Source organism: Scyliorhinus torazame, chromosome 8, assembly GCF_047496885.1.
Source record: "Scyliorhinus torazame isolate Kashiwa2021f chromosome 8, sScyTor2.1, whole genome shotgun sequence".
NCBI classification, from domain to species: domain Eukaryota; kingdom Metazoa; phylum Chordata; class Chondrichthyes; order Carcharhiniformes; family Scyliorhinidae; genus Scyliorhinus; species Scyliorhinus torazame.
This window is the reverse complement of record NC_092714.1, coordinates 279089042-279114486: the sequence shown is the minus strand read 5'-3', so window position 1 is coordinate 279114486 and position 25445 is coordinate 279089042. Positions and strand designations below refer to the sequence as shown.

The window sequence follows — 25445 nt, the reverse complement described above, 5'->3', positions numbered from 1 at the left end:
AACCCTCCCGCCTGCACCATCCCTGTAGCCACGTGTTTAAATGCTCTCTCTCCCTATTCCTCATCTCACTATCACGTGGCACGGGCAACAACCCAGAGATAACAACTCTGTTTGTTCTAGTTCTGAGCTTCCATCCTAGCTCCCTGAAAGCCTGCCTGACATCCTTGTCCCCTTTCCTACCTATGTCGTTGGTGCCAATGTGGACCACGACTTGGGGCTGCTCCCCCTCCCCCCTAAGGACCCGGAAAACACGATCCGAGACATCACGTACCCTTGCACCTGGGAGGCAACATACCAAACGTGAGTCTCTCACGCTCCCACAAAATCTCCTATCTGTGCCCCTGACTATAGAGTCCCCAATTACTAATGCTCTGCTCCTCTCCCCCCTTCCCTTCTGAGCAACAGGGACAGACTCCGTGCCAGAGGCCCGTACCCCATGGCTTACCCCTGGTAAGTCGTCCCCCCCACAAGTATCCAAAGCGGTATACTTGTTTCTCAGGGGAACGACCGCAGGGGATCCCTGCACTGACTGTTTTTTCCCAGTCTCTCTTACAGTTACCCACCTATCTCCAATCTTTGGTGTAACTAATTCCCTGAAGCTGCTATCTATGACCCCTTCTGCCTCCCGAATGATCCGAAGTTCTTCCAACTCCAGCTCCAGTTCCCTAACTCGGTCTTGGAGGAGCTGGAGATGGCAGCACTTCCTGCAGGTAAAATCAGCAGGGACACTAACTGCATCCCTCACCTCAAACATCCTGCAGGAGGAACATTGCACTCCCTTCCCTGCCATTCCTCTAACTTTCTACCAAGATCTGGCTAACAACTAAATTAAATTTTTATAAAAAATAATAATAATATAATAAAAATATGGTACTTACCTCAGACCAAAGGGTTTTATTATTAGGTTAGAGGAGGAGGGCGGGTGGGAGACACTACACGTGTAGTGTCTCGGGTTTCCTCTCCACCAGAATTTATTGGTGAGGGTCTTCCCAGACGTCCGCGGGTCGACTTCCTGTTCCCGCCTAAAAAACTAATTTTTAAAAAAAGAAAAATTCTCAGCTCCTGCTGAAATTGACTAACCAGCCAGCTCCACTCCCGCCGAAATCGACTGGCCTGCCCCTGCAAAGACAAGTGCTTTTAAAGGTTGACTTACCTCCCAGCAACCTCCTTCCGCACTGCTCCCGCTGAAACTGACTAACCAGCTGCTGTAGAGGGAGCTTTACTCTGTATCTAACCCCGTGCTGTACCTGTCCTGGGAGTGTTTGATGGGGACAGTGTAGAGGGAGCTTTACTCTGTATCTAACCCCGTGCTGTACCTGTCCTGGGAGTGTTTGATGGGGACAGTGTAGAGGGAGCTTTACTCTGTATCTAACCCCGTGCTGTACTTGTCCTGGGAGTGTTTGATGGGGACAGTGTAGAGGGAGCTTTACTCTGTATCTAACCCCGTGCTGTACCTGTCCTGGGAGTGTTTGATGGGGACAGTGTCGAGGGAGCTTTACTCTGTATCTAACCCCGTGCTGTACCTGTCCTGGGAGTGTTTGATGGGGACAGTGTAGAGGGAGCTTTACTCTGTATCTAACCCCGTGCTGTTCCTGTCCTGGGAGTGTTTGATGGGGACAGTGTAGAGGGAGCTTTACTCTGTATCTAACCCCGTGCTGTACTTGTCCTGGGAGTGTTTGATGGGGACAGTGTAGAGGGAGCTTTACTCTTTATCTAACCCCGTGCTATACCTGTCCTGGGAGTGTTTGATGGGGACAGTGTAGAGGGAGCTTTACTCTGCATCTAACCCCGTGCTATACCTGTCCTGGGAGTGTTTGATGGGGACAGTGTAGAGGGAGCTTTACTCTGTATCTAACCCCGTGCTGTACCTGTCCTGGGAGTGTTTGATGGGGACAGTGTAGAGGGAGCTTTACTCTGTATCTAACCCCATGCTGTATCTGTCCTGGGAGTGTTTGATAGGGACAGTGTAGAGAGAGCTTTGCTCTGTATCTAACCCCGTGCTATACCTGTCCTGGGAGTGTTTGATGTGGACAGTGTCGAGGGAGCTTTACTCTGTATCTAACCCCGTGCTGTACCTGTCCTGGGAGTGTTTGATGGGGACAGTGTAGAGGGAGCTTTACTCTGTATCTAACCCCGTGCTGTACCTGTCCTGGGAGTGTTTGATGGGGACAGTGTAGAGGGAGCTTTACTCTGTATCTAGCCCCGTGCTGTACCTGTCCTGGGAGTGTTTGATGGGGACAGTGTAGAGGGAGCTTTACTCTGTATCTAGCCCCGTGCTGTACCTGTCCTGGGAGTGTTTGATGGGGACAGTGTCGAGGGAGCTTTACTCTGTATCTAACCCAGTGCTGTACCTGTCCTGGGAGTGTTTGATGGGGACAGTGTCGAGGGAGCTTTACTCTGTATCTAACCCAGTGCTGTACCTGTCCTGGGAGTGTTTGTTGGGGACAGTGTCGAGGGAGCTTTACTCTGTATCTAACCCAGTGCTGTACCTGTCCTGGGAGTGTTTGATGGGGACAGTGTAGAGGGAGCTTTACTCTGTATCTAACCCCATGCTGTATCTGTCCTGGGAGTGTTTGATAGGGACAGTGTAGAGGGAGCTTTACTCTGTATCTAACCCCGTGCTATACCTGTCCTGGGAGTGTTTGATGGGGACAGTGTCGAGGGAGCTTTACTCTGTATCTAACCCCGTGCTGTACCTGTCCTGGGAGTGTTTGATGGGGACAGTGTAGAGGGAGCTTTACTCTGTATCTAACCCCGTGCTGTACCTGTCCTGGGAGTGTTTGATGGGGACAGTGTAGAGGGAGCTTTACTCTGCATCTAACCCCGTGCTATACCTGTCCTGGGAGTGTTTGATGGGGACAGTGTAGAGGGAGCTTTACTCTGCATCTAACCCCGTGCTATACCTGTCCTGGGAGTGTTTGATGGGGACAGTGTAGAGGGAGCTTTACTCTGTATCTAACCCCGTGCTGTACCTGTCCTGGGAGTGTTTGATGGGGACAGTGTAGAGGGAGCTTTACTCTGTATCTAACCCCATGCTGTATCTGTCCTGGGAGTGTTTGATAGGGACAGTGTAGAGAGAGCTTTGCTCTGTATCTAACCCCGTGCTATACCTGTCCTGGGAGTGTTTGATGTGGACAGTGTCGAGGGAGCTTTACTCTGTATCTAACCCCGTGCTGTACCTGTCCTGGGAGTGTTTGATGGGGACAGTGTAGAGGGAGCTTTACTCTGTATCTAACCCCGTGCTGTACCTGTCCTGGAAGTGTTTGATGGGGACAGTGTAGAGGGAGCTTTACTCTGTATCTAGCCCCATGCTGTACCTGTCCTGAGAGTGTTTGATGGGGACAGTGTCGAGGGAGCTTTACTCTGTATCTAACCCGTGCTGTACCTGTGCTGGGAGTGTTTGATGGGGACAGTGTAGAGGGAGCTTTACTCTGTATCTAACCCAGTGCTGTACCTGTCCTGGGAGTGTTTGATGGGGACAGTGTCGAGGGAGCTTTACTCTGTATCTAACCCAGTGCTGTACCTGTCCTGGGAGTGTTTGTTGGGGACAGTGTCGAGGGAGCTTTACTCTGTATCTAACCCAGTGCTGTACCTGTCCTGGGAGTGTTTGATGGGGACAGTGTAGAGGGAGCTTTACTCTGTATCTAACCCCATGCTGTATCTGTCCTGGGAGTGTTTGATAGGGACAGTGTAGAGGGAGCTTTACTCTGTATCTAACCCCGTGCTATACCTGTCCTGGGAGTGTTTGATGGGGACAGTGTCGAGGGAGCTTTACTCTGTATCTAACCCCGTGCTGTACCTGTCCTGGGAGTGTTTGATGGGGACAGTGTCGAGGGAGCTTTACTCTGTATCTAACCCCGTGCTGTACCTGTCCTGGGAGTGTTTGATGGGGACAGTGTAGAGGGAGCTTTACTCTGTATCTAGCCCCATGCTGTACCTGTCCTGGGAGTGTTTGATGGGGACAGTGTCGAGGGAGCTTTACTCTGTATCTAACCCCGTGCTGTACCTGTCCTGGGAGTGTTTGATGGGGACAGTGTAGAGGGAGCTTTACTCTGTATCTAGCCCCGTGCTGTACCTGTCCTGGGAGTGTTTGATGGGGACAGTGTCGAGGGAGCTTTACTCTGTATCTAACCCCGTGCTGTACCTGTCCTGGGAGTGTTTGATGGGGACAGTGTAGAGGGAGCTTTACTCTGTATCTAGCCCCGTGCTGTACCTGTCCTGGGAGTGTTTGATGGGGACAGTGTAGAGGGAGCTTTACTCTGTATCTAGCCCCGTGCTGTACCTGTCCTGGGAGTGTTTGATGGGGACAATGTCGAGGGAGCTTTACTCTGTATCTAACCTGTGCTGTACCTGTCCCGGGAGTGTTTGATGGGGACAGTGTCGAGGGAGCTTTACTCTGTATCTAACCCCGTGCTGTACCTGTCCTGGGAGTGTTTGATGGGGACAGTGTCGAGGGAGCTTTACTCTGTATCTAACCCCGTGCTGTACCTGTCCTGGGAGTGTTTTGATGGGGACAGTGTAGAGGGAGCTTTACTCTGTATCTAACCCCGTGCTGTTCCTGTCCTGGGAGTGTTTGATGGGGACAGTGTAGAGGGAGCTTTACTCTGTATCTAACCCCGTGCTATACCTGTCCTGGGAGTGTTTGATAGGGACAGTGTAGAGGGAGCTTTACTCTGTATCTAACCCCGTGCTATACCTGTCCTGGGAGTGTTTGATGGGGACAGTGTAGAGGGAGCTTTACTCTATATCCAACCCCGTGCTGTACCTGTCCTGGGAGTGTTTGATGGGGACAGTGTAGTGGGAGCTTTACTCTGTATCTAACCCCGTGCTGTACCTGTCCTGGGAGTGTTTGATGGGGACAGTGTAGAGGGAGCTTTACTCGGTATCTAACCCTGTGCTGTACCTGTCCTGGGAGTGTTTGATGGGGACAGTGCAGTGTTTGATGGGGACAGTGCAGTGTTTGATGGGGACAGTGCAGTGTTTGATGGGGACAGTATCGAGGGAGTTTTACCCCTCTAAGGCTCTTTCCTGGTTGTTCCCTTATCTCCTCTTTCTTTTATTTTTGCTGTTTTTTTTAAATTTAGAGTCCCCAATTCATTTTTTCCAATTAAGGGCAATTTATCGTGGCCAATCCACCTACCCTGCACATCTTTGGGTTTTGGGGGCGAAACCAACGCAAACACGGGGAGAATGTGCAAACTCCACACGGACAGTGAAATGTCACCCACACATTGTGTTAAATTCAAATTTTCTCATGTCACCTCCAGTTCTTCTGCCAATCAAATCTCAATCTCCTGGCTCTTAAACTTGCCACAATTCAAAATGGGTTCTCCTTATTTACTCCATCAAGATATTCCTGATTTTAAACATCTCTGATAAATCACCTGGAACCACCTCTGCTCGAATCAGAACAATCCCACTTCTCCAGATTAACTGCATTCCCTCCTCCCTGGAGTCAGCGTGTGAAAACCTCTCTGCACCCTCAGGAATAACTTCCATGTCCTGCCGAAATTCTGGCAGAAACAACGGATGTAGAACAGGCATCATTCTTCAATCGAGGGACAGGGTGATGTGAAGAATAGCACACAATTCAGTTACTGTCTAAACATTGTTTTAGAAACGTTCACCTCAGCACTAACCCTCTGACAGTGCGGAACTCCCTCAGTACTGACCCTCTGACAGTGCGGCACTCCCTCAGTACTGACCCTCTGACAGTGCGGCACTCCCTCAGCACTAACCCTCTGACAGTGCAGCACTCCCTCAGTACTGACCCTCTGACAGTGCGGCACTCCCTCAGTACTGACCCTCTGACAGTGCGGCACTCCCTCAGCATTGACCCTCTGACAGTGCAGCACTCCCTCAGTACTGACCCTCTGACAGTGCGGCACTCCCTCAGTACTGACCCTCTGACAGTGCAGCACTCCCTCAGTCCTGACCCTCTGACAGTGCGGCACTCCCTCAGTCCTGACCCTCTGACAGTGCGGCACTCCCTCAGTCCTGACCCTCTGACAGTGCGGCACTCCCTCAGTCCTGACCCTCTGACAGTGCGGCACTCCCTCAGTACTGACCCTCTGACAGTGCAGCACTCCCTCGGTACTGACCCTCTGACAGTGCAGCACTCCCTCAGTACTGACCCTCTGACAGTGCAGCACTCCCTCAGTACTGACCCTCTGACAGTACGGCACTCCCTCAGTACTGACCCTCTGACAGTGCGGCACTCCCTCAGTACTGATCCTCTGACAGTGCAGCACTCCCTCAGTACTGACCCTCTGACAGTGCGGCACTCCCTCAGTACTGACCCTCTGACAGTGCGGCACTCCCTCAGTACTGACCCTCTGACAGTGCGGCACTCCCTCAGTACTGATCCTCTGACAGTGCAGCACTCCCTCAGTACTGACCCTCTGACAGTGCGGCACTCCCTCAGTACTGACCCTCTGACAGTGCAGCACTCCCTCAGTACTGACCCTCTGACAGAGCGGAACTCCCTCAGTACTGACCCTCTGACAGTGCGGCACTCCCTCAGTACTGACCCTCTGACAGTGCGGCACTCCCTCAGTACTGACCCTCTGACAGTGCGGCACTCCCTCAGTACTGACCCTCTGACAGTGCAGCACTCCCTCAGTACTGACCCTCTGACAGTGCAGCACTCCCTCAGTACTGACCCTCTGACAGTGCAGCACTCCCTCAGTACTGACCCTCTGACAGTGCGGCACTCCCTCAGTACTGACCCTCTGACAGTGCAGCACTCCCTCAGTACTGACCATCTGATAGTGCGGCACTCCCTCAGTACTGACCCTCTGACAGTGCGGCACTCCCTCAGGACTGACCCTCTGACAGTGCAGCACTCCCTCAGTACTGACCCTCTGACAGTGCGGCACTCCCTCAGTACTGACCCTCTGACAGTGCGGCACTCCCTCAGTCCTGACCCTCTGATAGTGCGGCACTCCCTCAGTCCTGACGGTGTGACAGTGCAGCACTCCCTCAGTACTGACCCCCTGACAGTGCAGCATTCCCTCCGTAGTAACCTTTTAAAAGTGCGGCACTCCCTCAGTACTGACTCTCTGACAGTGCAGCACTCCCTCAGTACTGACCCTCTGACACTGCGGCACTCCCTCAGTACTGACCCTCTGACAGTGCGGCACTCCCCCAGTACTGACCCTCTGATAGTGCAGCACTCCCTCAGTACTGACCCTCTGACAGTACAGCCCTCCCTCAGTAATGACACTCCGACAGTGCAGCACTCCCTCAGTACTGACCCTCTGACAGTACAGCTCTCCCTCAGTAATGACACTCTGACAGTGCAGCACTCCCTCAGTACTGATCCTCTGACAATGCAGTCCTCCCTCAGTACTGACCCTCTGACAGTGCGGCACTCCCTCAGTCCTGACTCTCTGATAGTGCGGCACTCCCTCAGTACTGATCCTCTGACAATGCAGTCCTCCCTCAGTACTGACCCTCTGAGAGTGCGGCACTCCCTCAGTACTGACCCTCTGACAGTGCGGCACTCCCTCAGTACTGATCCTCTGACAATGCAGTCCTCCCTCAGTACTGACCCTCTGACAGTGCGGCACTCCCTCAGTCCTGACTCTCTGACAGTGCGGCACTCCCTCAGTACTGACACTCTGACAGTGCGGCACTCCCTCAGTACTGATCCTCTGACAATGCAGTCCTCCCTCAGTACTGACTCTCTGACAGTGCGGCACTCCCTCAGTACTGATCTTCTGACAATGCAGTCCTCCCTCAGTACTGACCCTCTGACAGTGCAGCACTCCCTCAGTACTGACTCTCTGACAGTGCGGCACTCCGTCAGTACTGACTCTCTGACAGTGCAGCACTCCCTCAGTACTGACCCTCTGACAGTGCGGCACTCCCTCAGTAGTGACCCTCAGTACTGACCCTCTGACAGTGCGGCACTCCCTCAGTACTGACCCTCTGACAGTGCGGCACTCCCTCTGTACTGACCCTCTGACAGTGCGGCACTCCCTCAGTACTGACCCTCTGACAGTGCGGCTCTCCCTCAGTACAGACCCTCTGACAGTGCGGCACTCCCTCAGTACTGACTCTCTGACAGTGCGGCACTCCCTCAGTACTGACCCTCTGACAGTGCAGCACTCCCTCAGTACTGATCTTCTGACAATGCAGTCCTCCCTCAGTACTGACCCTCTGACAGTGCAGCACTCCCTCAGTACTGACCCTCTGACAGTGCGGCACTCCCTCAGTAGTGACCCTCAGTACTGACCCTCTGACAGTGCGGCACTCCCTCAGTACTGACCCTCTGACAGTGCGGCACTCCCTCTGTACTGACCCTCTGACAGTGCGGCACTCCCTCAGTATTGACCCTCTGACAGTGCGGCTCTCCCTCAGTACTGACCCTCTGACAGTGCGGCACTCCCTCAGTACTGACCCTCGGACAGTGCGGCACTCCCTCAGTACTGACTCTCTGACAGAGCGGCACTCCCTCAGTACTGACCCTCGGACAGTGCGGCACTCCCTCAGTACTGACCCTCGGACAGTGCGGAACTCCCTCAGTACTGACCCTCGGACAGTGCGGCACTCCCTCAGTACCGACCCTCTGACAGTGCGGCACTCCCTCAGTACTGACCCTCTGACAGTGCGGCACTCCCTCAGTACTGACCCTCGGACAGTGCGGCACTCCCTCAGTACTGACCCTCGGACAGTGCGGCACTCCCTCAGTACCGACCCTCGGACAGTGCGGCACTCCCTCAGCACTGACCCTCTGACAGAGCAGCACTCCCTCAGTACTGACCCTCTGACAGTGCAGCACTCCCTCAGTACTGACCCTCTGACAGTGCGGCACTCTCTCAGTACTGACCCTCTGACAGTGCGGCACTCCCTCAGTACTGACCCTCGGACAGTGCGGCACTCCCTCAGTACTGACCCTCTGACAGTGCGGCACTCCCTCAGTACTGACCCTCTGACAGTGCGGCGCTCCCTCAGTACTGACCCTCTGACAGTGCAGCACTCCCTCAGTACTGACCCTCTGACAGTGCGGCACTCCCTCAGTACTGACCCTCTGACAGTGCGGCACTCCCTCAGTACTGACCCTCTGACAGTGCGGCGCTCCCTCAGTACTGACCCTCTGACAGTGCAGCACTCCCTCAGTACTGACCCTCTGACAGTGCAGCACTCCCTCAGTATTGAGTCTCTGACAGTGCGGCGCTCCCTCAGTACTGACCTTCTGACAGTGCAGCACTCCCTCAGCACTGACCCTCTGACAGTGCGGCACTCTCTCAGTACTGACCCTCTGACAGTGCAGCACTCCCTCAGTACTGACCCTCTGACAGTGCGGCACTCCCTCAGTATTGAGTCTCTGACAGTGCGGCACTCTCTCAGTACTGACCCTCTGACAGTGCGGCACTCTCTCAGTACTGACCCTCTGACAGTGCAGCACTCCCTCAGTACTGACCCTCTGACAGTGCGGCACTCCCTCAGTACTGACCCTCTGACAGTGCGGCACTCCCTCAGTACTGACCCTCTGACAGTGCGGCACTCCCTCAGTACTGACCCTCTGACAGTGCAGCACTCCCTCAGTACTGACCCTCTGACAGTGCAGCACTCCCTCAGTACTGACCCTCTGACAGTGCGGCACTCCCTCAGTACTGACCCTCTGACAGTGCGGCACTCCCTGAGTACTGACCGTGTGACAGTGCTGCACTCCCTCAGTACTGACCCTCTGACAGTGCGGCACTCCCTCAGTACTGACCATCCGACAGTGCGACACTCCCTCAGTACTGACCCTCTGACAGTGCGGCACACCCTCAGTACTGACCCTCTGACAGTGCAGCACTCCCTCAGTACTGACCCTCTGACAGTGCAGCACTCCCTCAGTACTGACCCTCTGACAGTGCGGCACTCCCTCAGTACTGACCCTCTGACAGTGCGGCACCCCCTCAGTACTGACCGTGTGACAGTGCTGCACTCCCTCAGTACTGACCCTCTGACAGTGCGGCGCTCCCTCAGTACTGACCCTCTGACAGTGCAGCACTCCCTCAGTACTGACCCTCTGACAGTGCGGCACTCCCTCAGTACTGACCCTCTGACAGTGCGGCACCCCCTCAGTACTGACCGTGTGACAGTGCTGCACTCCCTCAGTACTGACCCTCTGACAGTGCGGCGCTCCCTCAGTACTGACCCTCTGACAGTGCAGCACTCCCTCAGTACTGACCCTCTGACAGTGCGGCACTCTCTCAGTACTGACCCTCTGACAGTGCGGCACTCCCTCAGTACTGACCCTCTGACAGTGCGGCACTCCCTCAGTACTGACCGTGTGACAGTGCGGCACTCCCTCAGTACTGACCCTCTGACAGTGCGGCACTCCCTCAATACTGACCCTCTGACAGTGCAGCACTCCCTCAATAATGACCCTCTGACAGTGCGGCACTCCCTCAGTACTGACCCTCTGACAGTGCGGCACTCTCTCAGTACTGACCCTCTGACAGTGCGGCACTCTCTCAGTACTGACCCTCTGACAGTGCGGCACTCCCTCAGTACTGACCCTCTGACAGTGCGGCACTCCCTCAGTACTGACCCTCTGACAGTGCGGCACTCCCTCAGTACTGACTCTCTGACAGTCCGGCACTCCCTCAGTACTGACCCTCTGACAGCGCAGCACTCCCTCAGTACTGACCCTCTGACAGTGCGGCACTCCCTCAGTACTGACCCTCTGACAGTGCGGCACTCTCTCAGTACTGACTCTCTGACAGTCCGGCGCTCCCTCAGTACTGACCCTCTGACAGTGCAGCACTCCCTCAGTACTGACGCTCTGACAGTGCAGCTCTCCCTCAGTACTGACGCTCTGACAGTGCAGCTCTCCCTCAGTACTGACCCTCTGACAGTGCAGCACTCCCTCAGTACTGACCCTCTGACAGTGCGGCACTCCCTCAGTACTGACCCTCTGACAATGCGGCTCTCCCTCAGTACTGACCCTCTGACAGTGCTGCACTCCCTCAGTACTGACCCTCTGACAGTGCGGCACTCCCTCAGTACTGACCCTCTGACAGTGCGGCACTCCCTCAGTACTGACCCTCTGACAGTGCGGCACTCCCTCAGTACTGACCCTCTGACAGTGCGGCACTCCCTCAGTACTGACCCTCTGACAGTGCGGCACTCTCTCAGTACTGACCCTCTGACAGTGCAGCACTCCCTCAGTACTGACCCTCTGACAGTGCGGCACTCCCTCAGTACTGACCCTCTGACAGTGCGGCACTCTCTCAGTACTGACCCTCTGACAGTGCGGCACTCTCTCAGTACTGACCCTCTGACAGTGCGGCACTCCCTCAGTACTGACCCTCTGACAGTGCGGCACTCCCTCAGTACTGACCCTCTGACAGTGCAGCACTCCCTCAGTACTGACTCTCTGACAGTCCGGCACTCCCTCAGTACTGACCCTCTGACAGTGCGGCACTCCCTCAGTACTGACCCTCTGACAGTGCGGCACTCTCTCAGTACTGACCCTCTGACAGTGCGGCACTCCCTCAGTACTGACCCTCTGACAGTGCGGCACTCCCTCAGTACTGACCCTCTGACAGTGCAGCACTCCCTCAGTACTGACCCTCTGACAGTGCGGCACTCCCTCAGTACTGACCCTCTGACAGTGCGGCACTCCCTCAGTACTGACCCCCTGACAGTGCGGGGGTCTCTCGGTGTCCTGACTCCGGGGCCGCGTTGCTGTCCGGGTGGGTTGCAGGCCTCTCAGCCTGGGGCTGGATTGGGAGCGGGGCACGGTTGCCAACCCGCCCGACGATTCCGGGAGGACGAACGCCTACAACGACGTCACTTCCGATGTTGGCGCGCCGTTCCTCGACAGAGCGGAAGTGACGCAACGGAGTGGGAGTGATGGGGAATGAGGGGGGTGATGGGGAACGAGGGGGGTGATGGGGAATGAGGGGGGTGATGGGGAATGAGGGGGGTGATGGGGAGTGAGGGGAGTGATGGGGAATGAGGGGGGTGATGGTGAATGAGGGGGGTGATGGGGAATGAGGGGGGTGATGGGGAATGAGGGGGGTGATGGGGAATGAGGGGGGTGATGGGGAATGAGGGGGGTGATGGGGAATGAGGGGGGTGATGGGGAATGAGGGGGGTGATGGGGAATGAGGGGGGTGATGGGGAATGAGGGGGGTGATGGGGAATGAGGGGGGTGATGGGGAATGAGGGGAGTGATGGGGAATGAGGAGGGTGATGGGGAATGAGGGGGGTGATGGGGAATGAGGGGGGTGATGGGGAATGAGGGGGGTGATGGGGAATGAGGGGGGTGATGGGGAATGAGGGGGGTGATGGGGAATGAGGGGGGTGATGGGGAATGAGGGGGGTGATGGGGAATGAGGAGGGTGATGGGGAATGAGGGGGGTGATGGGGAATGAGGGGAGTGATGGGGGTGATGGGGAATGAGGGGAGTGATGGGGAATGAGGGGAGTGATGGTGAGTGATGGGGAATGAGGGGGGTGATGGGGAATGAGGGGAGTGATGGGGAATGAGAGGAGTGATGGGGAATGAGGAGAGTGATGGGGAATGAGGGGAGTGATGGGGAATGAGGGGAGTGATGGGGAATGAGGGGGGTGATGGGGAATGAGGGGAGTGATGGGGAATGAGGGGAGTGATGGTGAGTGATGGGGAATGAGGGGGGTGATGGGGAATGAGGGGAGTGATGGGGAATGAGGGGAGTGATGGGGAATGAGGGGAGTGATGGGGAATGAGGGGAGTGATGGGGAATGAGGGGAGTGATGGGGAATGAGGGGGGTGATGGGGAATGAGGGGAGTGATGGGGAATGAGGAGAGTGATGGTGAATGAGGGGAGTGATGGGGAATGAGGAGAGTGATGGTGAATGAGGGGGGTGATGGGGAGTGAGGGGAGTGATGGGGAATGAGGGGGGTGATGGGGAGTGAGGGGAGTGATGGGGAATGAGGGGAGTGATGGGGAATGAGGGGAGTGATGGGGAATGAGGAGAGTGATGGTGAATGAGGGGAGTGATGGGGAATGAGGGGATTGATGGGGAATGAGGGGAGTGATGGGGAATGAGGGGAGTGATGGGGAATGAGGAGAGTGATGGGGAATGAGGGGAGTGATGGGGAATGAGGGGAGTGATGGGGAATGAGGGGGTGATGGGGAATGAGGGGAGTGATGGGGAATGAGGGGAGTGATGGTGAATGAGGGGAGTGATGGGGAATGAGGGGAGTGATGGGGAATGAGGGGAGTGATGGGGAATGAGGGGAGTGATGGGGAATGAGGGGAGTGAGGGGAGTGATGGGGAATGAGGGGAGTGATGGGGAATGAGGGGAGTCATGGGGAATGAGGGGAGTCATGGGGAATGAGAGTGAATGAGGGGAGTGATGGGGAATGAGGGGGGTGAGGGGAGTGATGGGGAATGAGGGGAGTGATGGGGAATGAGGGGAGTGATGGGGAATGAGGGGAGTGATGGGGAATGAGGGGAGTGATGGGGAATGAGGAGAGTGATGGTGAATGAGGGGAGTGATGGGGAATGACGGGAGTGATGGGGAATGAGGGGAGTGATGGGGAATGAGGAGAGTGATGGGGAATGAGGGGAGTGATGGGGAATGAGGGGAGTGATGGGGAGTGATGGGGAATGAGGGGGGTGATGGGGAATGAGGGGAGTGATGGGGAATGAGGGGAGTGATGGTGAATGAGGGGAGTGATGGGGAATGAGGGGAGTGATGGGGAATGAGGGGAGTGATGGGGAATGAGGGGAGTGATGGGGAATGAGGGGAGTGAGGGGAGTGATGGGGAATGAGGGGAGTGATGGGGAATGAGGGGAGTCATGGGGAATGAGGGGAGTCATGGGGAATGAGAGTGAATGAGGGGAGTGATGGGGAATGAGGGGGGTGAGGGGAGTGATGGGGAATGAGGGGAATGAGGGGAGTGATGGGGAATGAGGGGGGTGATGGGGAATGAGGGGGGTGATGGGGAATGAGGGGGGTGATGGTGAATGAGGGGTGTGATGGGGAATGAGGGGAGTGATGGGGAATGAGGGGAGTGATGGGAATGAGGGGAGTGATGGGGAATGAGGAGAGTGAGGGGAGTGATGTTGAATGAGGGGAGTGATGGGGAATGAGGGGAGTGATGGGGAATGAGGGGAGTGATGGGGAATGAGGGGAGTGATGGGGAATGAGGGGAGTGAGGGGAATGAGAGTGAGGGGAATGAGGGGTGTGATGGGGAATGAGGGGAGTCATGGGGAGTGAGGGGAGTGATGGGGAGTGAGGGGAATGAGGAGTGATGGGAAATGAGGGGAATGAGGAGTGATGGGAAATGAGGGGAGTGATGGGGAATGAGGGGAGTGATGGGGAATGAGGGGAGTGATGGGGAATGAGGGGAGTGATGGGGAGTGAGGGGAGTGATGGGGAGTGAGGGGAGTGATGGGGAATGAGGGGAGTGATGGGGAATGAGGGGAGTGATGGGGAATGAGGGGAGTGATGGAGAATGAGGGGAGTGATGGGGAGTGAGGGGAGTGATGGGGAATGAGGGGAGTGATGGGGAATGAGGAGAGTGATGGGGAATGAGGGGAGTGATGGGGAATGAGGGGAGTGATGGGGAATGAGGGGAGTGATGGGGAATGAGGGGAGTGATGGGGAATGAGGGGAGTGATGGGGAGTGATGGGGAATGAGGGGAGTCATGGGGAATGAGGGGAGTCATGGGGAATGAGGGGAGTGATGGGGAATGAGGGGAGTGATGGGGAATGAGGGGAGTGATGGGGAATGAGGGGGGTGAGGGGAGTGACGGGGAATGAGGGGAGTGATGGGGAATGAGGGGGGTGATGGGGAATGAGGGGGGTGATGGGGAATGAGGGGGGCGATGGTGAATGAGGGGTGTGATGGGGAAAGAGGGGAGTGATGGGGAATGAGGGGAGTGATGTTGAATGAGGGGAGTGATGGGGAATGAGGGGAGTGATGGGGAATGAGGGGAGTGATGGTGAATGAGGGGAGTGATGGGGAATGAGTGGAGTGATGGGGAATGAGGGTGAATGAGGGGAGTGATGGGGAATGAGGGGAGTGATGGGGAATGAGGGGAGTGATGGGGAATGAGGGGAGTGATGGGGAGTGATGGGGAATGAGGGGAGTGATGGTGAATGAGGGGAGTAATGGGGTAAGAGGGGAGTGATGTGGAATGAGGGTGTGATGAGGAATGAGGGGAGTGATGGGGAATGAGGGGAGTGATGGGGAATGAGGGGAGTGATGGGGAATGAGGGGAGTGATGGGGAATGAGGGGAGTGATGGGGAATGAGGGGGGTGATGGTGAATGAGGGGAGTGATGGGGAATGAGGGGAGTGATGGGAGTGATGGGGAATGAGGGGAGTGATGGAAATGAGGGGAGTGATGGGGAATGAGGGGTGTGATGGTGAATGAGGGGAGTGATGGTGAATGAGGGGAGTGATGGGGAATGAGGGGAGTGATGGGGAATGAGGGGTGTGATGGGGAATGAGGGGTGTGATGGGGAATGAGGGGAGTGATGGGGAATGAGGGGAGTGATGGGGAATGAGGGGTGTGATGGGGAATGAGGGGAGTGATGGGGAATGAGGACAGTGATGGGAAATGAGGGGAGTGATGGGGAATGAGGGGTGTGATGGGGAATGAGGGGAGTGATGGGGAATGAGGAGAGTGATGGGAAATGAGGGGAGTGATGGGGAATGAGGGGAGTGATGGGGAATGAGGGGAGTGATGAGGGTGATGGGGAGTGATGGGGAATGAGGGGAGTGATGGGGAGTGATGGGGAATGAGGGGAGTGATGGGGAATGAGGGGAGTGATGGGGAATGAGGGGAGTGATGGGGAATGTGGGGGGTGATGGGGAATGAGGGGGGTGATGGGGAATGAGGGGAGTGATGGGGAATGAGGGGAGTGATGGTGAATGAGGGGAGTGATGGGGAATGAGGGGAGTGATGGGGAATGAGGGGAGTGATGGGGAATGAGGGGAGTGATGGGCAATGAGGGGAGTGATGGGGAGTGATGGGGAATGAGGGGAGTCATGGGGAATGAGGGGAGTGATGGGGAATGAGGGGAGTGATGGGGAGTGATGGGGAATGAGGGGAGTGATGGGGAGTGATGGGGAATGATGCGAGTGATGGGGAATGAGGGGAGTCATGGGGAATGAGGGGAGTCATGGGGAATGAGAGTGAATGAGGGGAGTGATGGGGAGTGAGGGGAGTGATGGGGAATGAGGGGAGTGATGGGGAATGAGGGGGGTGATGGGGAATGAGGGGGGTGATGGGGAATGAGGGGGGTGATGGTGAATGAGGGGTGTGATGGGGAATGAGGGGAGTGATGGGGAATGAGGGGAGTGATGGGGAATGAGGGGAGTGATGGGGAATGAGGAGAGTGAGGGGAGTGATGTTGAATGAGGGGAGTGATGGGGAATGAGGGGAGTGATGGGGAATGAGGGGAGTGATGGGGAATGAGGGGAGTGATGGGGAATGAGGGGAGTGAGGGGAATGAGGAGTGATGGGAAATGAGGGGAGTGAGGGGAATGAGGAGAGTGAGGGGAATGAGGGGTGTGATGGGGAATGAGGGGAGTCATGGGGAGTGAGGGGAGTGATGGGGAGTGAGGGGAATGAGGAGTGATGGGAAGTGAGGGGAATGAGGAGTGATGGGAAATGAGGGGAGTGATGGGGAATTAGGGGTGTGATGGGGAATGAGGGGGGTGATGGGGAATGAGGGGAGTGATGGGGAATGAGGGGAGTGATGGGGAATGAGGAGAGTGAGGGGAGTGATGTTGAATGAGGGGAGTGATGGGGAATGAGGGGAGTGATGGGGAATGAGGGGAGTGATGGGGAATGAGGGGAGTGATGGGGAATGAGGGGAGTGAGGGGAATGAGGAGTGATGGGACATGAGGGGAGTGAGGGGAATGAGGAGAGTGAGGGGAATGAGGGGTGTGATGGGGAATGAGGGGAGTCATGGGGAGTGAGGGGAGTGATGGGGAGTGAGGGGAGTGAGGGGAATGAGGAGTGATGGGAAATGAGGGGAGTGAGGGGAATGAGGAGTGATGGGAAATGAGGGGAGTGATGGGGAATGAGGGGAGTGATGGGGAATGAGGGGAGTGATGGGGAATGAGGGGAGTGATGGGGAGTGATGGGGAATGAGGGGAGTGATGGGGAATGAGGGGAGTGATGGGGAATGAGGGGAGTGATGGGGAGTGAGGGGAGTGATGGGGAATGAGGGGAGTGATGGGGAATGAGGAGAGTGATGGGGAATGAGGGGAGTGATGGGGAATGAGGGGAGTGATGGGGAATGAGGGGAGTGATGGGGAATGAGGGGAGTGATGGGGAATGAGGGGAGTGATGGGGAGTGAGGGGAGTGATGGGGAATGAGGGGAGTCATGGGGAATGAGGGGAGTGATGGGGAATGAGGGGAGTGATGGGGAATGAGGGGAGTGATAGGGAATGAGGGGAGTGAGGGGAGTGATGGGGAATGATGGGAGTCATGGGGAATGAGGGGAGTCATGGGGAATGAGGGGAGTCATGGGGAATGAGAGTGAATGAGGGGAGTGATGGGGAATGAGGGGAGTCATGGGGAATGAGGGGAGTGATGTTGAATGAGGGGAGTGATGGGGAATGAGGGGAGTGATGGGGAATGAGGGGAGTGATGGGGAATGAGGGGAATGAGGGGAGTGATGGGGAATGAGGGGAGTGATGGGGAATGAGGGGAGTGATGGGAAATGAGGGGAGTGATGGGGAATGGGGGGAGTGATGGGGAATGAGGGGAGTGATGGTGAATGAGGGGAGTGATGGTGAATGAGGGGAGTGATGGGGAATGAGGGGAGTGATGGGGAATGAGGGGAGTGATGGGGAATGAGGGAAGTGATGGGGAATGGGGGGAGTGATGGGGAATGAGGGGAGTGATGGGGAATGAGGGGAGTGATGGTGAATGAGGGGAGTGATGGGGAATGAGTGGAGTGATGGGGAATGAGGGTGAATGAGGGGAGTGATGGGAGTGATGGGGAATGAGGGGAGTGATGGGGAATGAGGGGAGTGATGGGGAGTGAGGGGAGTGACGGGGAATGAGGGGAGTGATGGTGAATGAGGGTGTATGAGGGGAGTAATGGGGTAAGAGGGGAGTGATGTGGAATGAGGGTGTGATGGGGAATGAGGGGAGTGATGGGGAATGAGGGGAGTGATGGGGAATGAGGGGAGTGATGGGGAATGAGGGGTGTGATGGGGAATGAGGGGAGTGATGGGGAATGAGGACAGTGATGGGAAATGAGGGGAGTGATGGGGAATGAGGGGTGTGATGGGGAATGAGGGGAGTGATGGGGAATGAGGAGAGTGATGGGAAATGAGGGGAGTGATGGGGAATGAGGGGAGTGATGGGGAATGAGGGGAGTGATGAGGGTGATGGGGAGTGATGGGGAATGAGGGGAGTGATGGGGAGTGATGGGGAATGAGGGGAGTGATGGGGAATGAGGGGAATGAGGGGAGTGATGGGGAATGAGGGGGGTGATGGGGAATGAGGGGGGTGATGGGGAATGAGGGGAGTGATGGGGAATGAGGGGAGTGATGGTGAATGAGGGGAGTGATGGGGAATGAGGGGAGTGATGGGGAATGAGGGGAGTGATGGGGAATGAGGGGAGTGATGGGCAATGAGGGGAGTGATGGGGAGTGATGGGGAATGAGGGGAGTCATGGGGAATGAGGGGAGTGATGGGGAATGAGGGGAGTGATGGGGAGTGATGGGGAATGAGGGGAGTGATGGGGAGTGAGGGGAGTGATGGGGAATGATGGGAGTGATGGGGAATGAGGGGAGTGATGGGGAATGAGGGGAGTCATGGGGAATGAGAGTGAATGAGGGGAGTGATGGGGAGTGAGGGGAGTGATGGGGAATGAGGGGGGTGATGGGGAATGAGGGGGGTGATGGGGAATGAGGGGGGTGATGGTGAATGAGGGGTGTGATGGGGAATGAGGGGAGTGATGGGGAATGAGGGGAGTGATGGGGAATGAGGGGAGTGATGGGGAATGAGGAGAGTGAGGGGAGTGATGTTGAATGAGGGGAGTGATGGGGAATGAGGGGAGTGATGGGGAATGAGGGGAGTGATGGGGAATGAGGGGAGTGATGGGGAATGAGGGGAGTGAGGGGAATGAGGAGTGATGGAAATGAGGGGAGTGAGGGGAATGAGGAGAGTGAGGGAATGAGGGGTGTGATGGGGAATGAGGGGAGTCATGGGGAGTGAGGGGAGTGATGGGGAGTGAGGGGAATGAGGAGTGATGGGAAATGAGGGGAGTGAGGGGAATGAGGAGTGATGGGAAATGAGGGGAGTGATGGGGAATTAGGGGTGTGATGGGGAATGAGGGGGGTGATGGGGAATGAGGGGAGTGATGGGGAATGAGGGGAGTGATGGGGAATGAGGAGAGTGAGGGGAGTGATGTTGAATGAGGGGAGTGATGGGGAATGAGGGGAGTGATGGGGAATGAGGGGAGTGATGGGGAATGAGGGGAGTGATGGGGAATGAGGGGAGTGAGGGGAATGAGGAGTGATGGGAAATGAGGGGAGTGAGGGGAATGAGGAGAGTGAGGGGAATGAGGGGTGTGATGGGGAATGAGGGGAGTCATGGGGAGTGAGGGGAGTGAGGGGAGTGAGGGGAATGAGGAGTGATGGGAAATGAGGGGAGTGAGGGGAATGAGGAGTGATGGGAAATGAGGGGAGTGATGGGGAATGAGGGGAGTGATGGGGAATGAGGGGAGTGATGGGGAATGAGGGGAGTGATGGGGAATGAGGGGAGTGATGGGGAATGAGGGGAGTGATGGGGAATGAGGGGAGTGATGGGGAATGAGGGGAGTGAGGGGAGTGATGGGGAATGAGGGGAGTGATGGGGAATGAGGAGAGTGATGGGGAATGAGGGGAGTGATGGGGAATGAGGGGAGTGATGGGGAATGAGGGGAGTGATGGGGAATGAGGGGAGTGATGGGGAATGAGGGGAGTGATGCGGAGTGAGGGGAGTGATGGGGAATGAGGGGAGTCATGGGGAATGAGGGGAGTGATGGGGAATGAGGGGAGTGATGGGGAATGAGGGGAGTGATGGGGAATGAGGGGAGTGATAGGGAATGAGGGGAGTGAGGGGAGTGATGGGGAATGATGGTAGTCATGGGGAATGAGGGGAGTCATGGGGAATGAGGGGAGTCATGGGGAATGAGAGTGAATGAGGGGAGTGATGGGGAATGAGGGGAGTCATGGGGAATGAGGGGAGTGATGTTGAATGAGGGGAGTGATGGGGAATGAGGGGAGTGATGGGGAATGAGGGGAGTGATGGGGAATGAGGGGAATGAGGGGAGTGATGGGGAATGAGGGGAGTGATGGGGAATGAGGGGAGTGATGGGAAATGAGGGGAGTGATGGGGAATGGGGGGAGTGATGGGGAATGAGGGGAGTGATGGTGAATGAGGGGAGTGATGGTGAATGAGGGGAGTGATGGGGAATGAGGGGAGTGATGGGGAATGAGGGGAGTGATGGGGAATGAGGGGAGTGATGGGGAATGGGGGGAGTGATGGGGAATGAGGGGAGTGATGGGGAATGAGGGGAGTGATGGTGAATGAGGGGAGTGATGGGGAATGAGTGGAGTGATGGGGAATGAGGGTGAATGAGGGGAGTGATGGGAGTGATGGGGAATGAGGGGAGTGATGGGGAATGAGGGGAGTGATGGGGAGTGAGGGGAGTGACGGGGAATGAGGGGAGTGATGGTGAATGAGGGTGTATGAGGGGAGTAATGGGGTAAGAGGGGAGTGATGTGGAATGAGGGTGTGATGGGGAATGAGGGGAGTGATGGGAATGAGGGGAGTGATGGGGAATGAGGGGAGTGATGGGGAATGAGGGGAGTGATGGGGAATGAGGGGAGTCATGGGGAATGAGGGGAGTCATGGGGAATGAGAGTGAATGAGGGGAGTGATGGGGAATGAGGGGGGTGAGGGGAGTGATGGGGAATGAGGGGAGTGATGGGGAATGAGGGGGGTGATGGGGAATGAGGGGGGTGATGGTGAATGAGGGGAGTGATGGGGAATGAGGGGAGTGATGGGGAATGAGGGGAGTGATGGGGAATGAGGGGAGTGATGGGAAATGAGGGGAGTGATGGGGAATGAGGGGAGTGATGGGGAATGAGGAGAGTGAGGGGAGTGATGTTGAATGAGGGGAGTGATGGGGAATGAGGGGAGTGATGGGGAATGAGGGAGTGATGGGGAATGAGGGGAGTGATGGGGAATGAGGGGAGTGAGGGGAATGAGGAGTGATGGGAAATGAGGGGAGTGAGGGGAATGAGGAGAGTGAGGGGAATGAGGGGTGTGATGGGGAATGAGGGGAGTCATGGGGAGTGAGGGGAGTGAGGGGAGTGAGGGGAATGAGGAGTGATGGGAAATGAGGGGAGTGAGGGGAATGAGGAGTGATGGGAAATGAGGGGAGTGATGGGGAATGAGGGGAGTGATGGGGAATGAGGGGAGTGATGGGGAATGAGGGGAGTGATGGGGAGTGATGGGGAATGAGGGGAGTGATGGGGAATGAGGGGAGTGATGGGGAATGAGGGGAGTGATGGGGAATGAGGGGAGTGAGGGGAGTGATGGGGAATGAGGGGAGTGATGGGGAATGAGGAGAGTGATGGGGAATGAGGGGAGTGATGGGGAATGAGGGGAGTGATGGGGAATGAGGGGAGTGATGGGGAATGAGGGGAGTGATGGGGAATGAGGGGAGTGATGCGGAGTGAGGGGAGTGATGGGGAATGAGGGGAGTCATGGGGAATGAGGGGAGTGATGGGGAATGAGGGGAGTGATGGGGAATGAGGGGAGTGATAGGGAATGAGGGGAGTGAGGGGAGTGATGGGGAATGATGGGAGTCATGGGGAATGAGGGGAGTCATGGGGAATGAGGGGAGTCATGGGGAATGAGAGTGAATGAGGGGAGTGATGGGGAATGAGGGGAGTCATGGGGAATGAGGGGAGTGATGTTGAATGAGGGGAGTGATGGGGAATGAGGGGAGTGATGGGGAATGAGGGGAGTGATGGGGAATGAGGGGAGTGATGGGGAATGAGGGGAGTGATGGGGAATGAGGGGAGTGATGGGAAATGAGGGGAGTGATGGGGAATGGGGGGAGTGATGGGGAATGAGGGGAGTGATGGTGAATGAGGGGAGTGATGGTGAATGAGGGGAGTGATGGGGAATGAGGGGAGTGATGGGGAATGAGGGGAGTGATGGGGAATGAGGGGAGTGATGGGGAATGGGGGGAGTGATGGGGAATGAGGGGAGTGATGGGGAATGAGGGGAGTGATGGTGAATGAGGGGAGTGATGGGGAATGAGTGGAGTGATGGGGAATGAGGGTGAATGAGGGGAGTGATGGGAGTGATGGGGAATGAGGGGAGTGATGGGGAATGAGGGGAGTGATGGGGAGTGAGGGGAGTGACGGGGAATGAGGGGAGTGATGGTGAATGAGGGTGTATGAGGGGAGTAATGGGGTAAGAGGGGAGTGATGTGGAATGAGGGTGTGATGGGGAATGAGGGGAGTGATGGGGAATGAGGGGAGTGATGGGGAATGAGGGGAGTGATGGGGAGTGATGGGGAATGAGGGGAGTCATGGGGAATGAGGGGAGTCATGGGGAATGAGAGTGAATGAGGGGAGTGATGGGGAATGAGGGGGGTGAGGGGAGTGATGGGGAATGAGGGGAGTGATGGGGAATGAGGGGGGTGATGGGGAATGAGGGGAGTGATGGGGAATGAGGGGAGTGATGGGGAATGAGGGGAGTGATGGGGAATGAGGGGAGTGATGGGAAATGAGGGGAGTGATGGGGAATGAGGGGTGTGATGGTGAATGAGGGGAGTGATGGTGAATGAGGGGAGTGATGGGGAATGAGGGGAGTGATGGGGAATGAGGGGAGTGATGGGGAATGAGGGGTGTGATGGGGAATGAGGGGAGTGATGGGGAATGAGGGGAGTGATGGGGAATGAGGGGAGTGATGGGGAATGAGGGGTGTGATGGGGAATGAGGGGAGTGATGGGGAATGAGGACAGTGATGGGAAATGAGGGGAGTGATGGGGAATGAGGGGTGTGATGGGGAATGAGGGGAGTGATGGGGAATGAGGAGAGTGATGGGAAATGAGGGGAGTGATGGGGAATGAGGGGAGTGATGGGGAATGAGGGGAGTGATGGGGAATGAGGGGTGTGATGGGGAATGAGGGGAGTGATGGTGAATGAGGGGAGTGATGGGGAATGAGGGGAGTGATGGTGAGTGAGGGGAGTGATGGGGAATGAGGGGAGTGATGGGGAATGAGGAGAGTGATGGGAAATGAGGGGAGTGATGGGGAATGAGGGGTGTGATGGGGAATGAGGGGAGTGATGGTGAATGAGGGGAGTGATGGGAATGAGGAGAGTGATGGGGAATGAGGGGAGTGATGGGGAATGAGGGGAGTGATGGGGAATGAGGGGAGTGATGGGGAATGAGGGGTGTGATGGTGAATGAGGGGAGTGATGGTGAATGAGGGGAGTGATGGGGAATGAGGGGAGTGATGGGGAATGAGGGGAGTGATGGGGAATGAGGGGAGTGATGGGGAATGAGGGGAGTGATGGGGAATGAGGGGTGTGATGGTGAATGAGGGGAGTGATGGTGAATGAGGGGAGTGATGGGGAATGAGGGGAGTGATGGGGAATGAGGGGGAGAATGGTGAATGAGGGGGGTGATGGGGAATGAGGGGAGTGATGGGGAATGAGGGGAGTGATGGGGAATGAGGGGAGTGATGGGGAATGAGGGGTGTGATGGTGAATGAGGGGAGTGATGGTGAATGAGGGGAGTGATGGTGAATGAGGGGAGTGATGGGGAATGAGGGGAGTGATGGGGAATGAGGAGAGTGATGGGGAATGAGGGGAGTGATGGGGAATGAGGGGAGTGATGGGGAATGAGGGGAGTGATGGGGAATGAGGGGAGTGATGGGGAATGAGGGGAGTGATGGGGAATGAGGGGAGTGATGGGGAATGAGGGGGGTGATGGTGAATGAGGGAGTGATGGGGAATGTGGGGAATGAGGGGAGTGATGGGGAATGAGGGGGGTGATGGGGAATGAGAGTGAATGAGGGAGTGATGGGGAATGTGGGGAATGAGGGGGGTGATGGGGAATGAGGGGAGTCATGGGGAATGAGAGTGAATGAGGGGAGTGATGGGGAATGAGGGGGTTGAGGGGAGTGATGGGAAATGAGGGGAGTGATGGGGAATGAGGGGGGTGATGGGGAATGAGGGGAGTGATGGGAATGAGGGGAGTCATGGGGAATGAGGGGGGTGAGGGGAGTGATGGGGAATGAGGGGAGTGATGGGGAATGAGGGGGGTGATGGGGAATGAGGGGGGTGATGGGGAGTGAGGGGAGTGATGGGGAACGAGGTGAATGAGGGGAGTGATGGTGAATGAGGGGAGTGATGGGGAATGAGTGGAGTGATGGGGAATGAGGGTGAATGAGGGGAGTGATGGGGAATGAGGGGAGTGATGGGGAATGAGGGGAGTGATGGGGAATGAGGGGAGTGATGGGGAGTGAGGGGAGTGATGGGGAATGAGGGGAGTGATGGTGAATGAGGGGAGTAATGGGGTAAGAGGGGAGTGATGTGGAATGAGGGTGTGATGAGGAATGAGGGGAGTGATGGGGAATGAGGGGAGCGATGGGGAATGAGGGGAGTGATGGGGAATGAGGGGAGTGATGGGGAATGAGGGGAGTCATGGGGAATGAGGGGAGTCATGGGGAATGAGATGAATGAGGGGAGTGATGGGGAATGAGGGGAGTGATGGGGAATGAGGGGGGTGATGGGGAATGAGGAGAGTGATGGGGAATGAGGGGAGTGATGGTGAATGAGGGGAGTGATGGGGAATGAGGGGGGTGATGGTGAATGAGGGGAGTGATGGGGAATGAGGGGAGTGATGGGGAATGAGGGGAGTGATGGGGAATGAGGGGTGTGATGGTGAATGAGGGGAGTGATGGTGAATGAGGGGAGTGATGGGGAATGAGGGGAGTGATGGGGAATGAGGGGAGTGATGGGGAATGAGGGGTGTGATGGGGAATGAGGGGAGTGATGGGGAATGAGGACAGTGATGGGAAATGAGGGGAGTGATGGGGAATGAGGGGAGTGATGGGGAATGAGGGGAGTGATGAGGGTGATGGGGAGTGATGGGGAATGAGGGGAGTGATGGGGAATGAGGGGTGTGATGGGGAATGAGGGGAGTGATGGGGAATGAGGACAGTGATGGGAAATGAGGGGAGTGATGGGGAATGAGGGGTGTGATGGGGAATGAGGGGAGTGATGGGGAATGAGGGGTGTGATGGGGAATGAGGGGAGTGATGGGGAATGAGGACAGTGATGGGAAATGAGGGGAGTGATGGGGAATGAGGGGTGTGATGGGGAATGAGGGGAGTGATGGGGAATGAGGAGAGTGATGGGAAATGAGGGGAGTGATGGGGAATGAGGGGAGTGATGAGGGT

General features: G+C 56.3%; 1 protein-coding gene across 5 annotated transcripts in view; it reads right to left on the bottom strand.

Annotated features, from left to right (window-relative positions):
* Positions 1-11787, bottom strand: part of LOC140428680 (uncharacterized) — a 195157-nt gene extending 183370 nt beyond the window's left edge. The window contains exon 1 of one of the 5 annotated variants that reach the window (XM_072515405.1): positions 11639-11787. The gene's annotated coding sequence lies outside the window, so the exon portion shown is untranslated. Of the gene's footprint in view, positions 1-878; positions 1003-5384; positions 5522-11605 lie in introns of those variants that run through there. The other 4 variants (XM_072515404.1, XM_072515408.1, XM_072515407.1 and 1 more) reach the window with 4 other exon arrangements.
* Positions 11788-25445: the final 13658 nt, after the last annotated feature.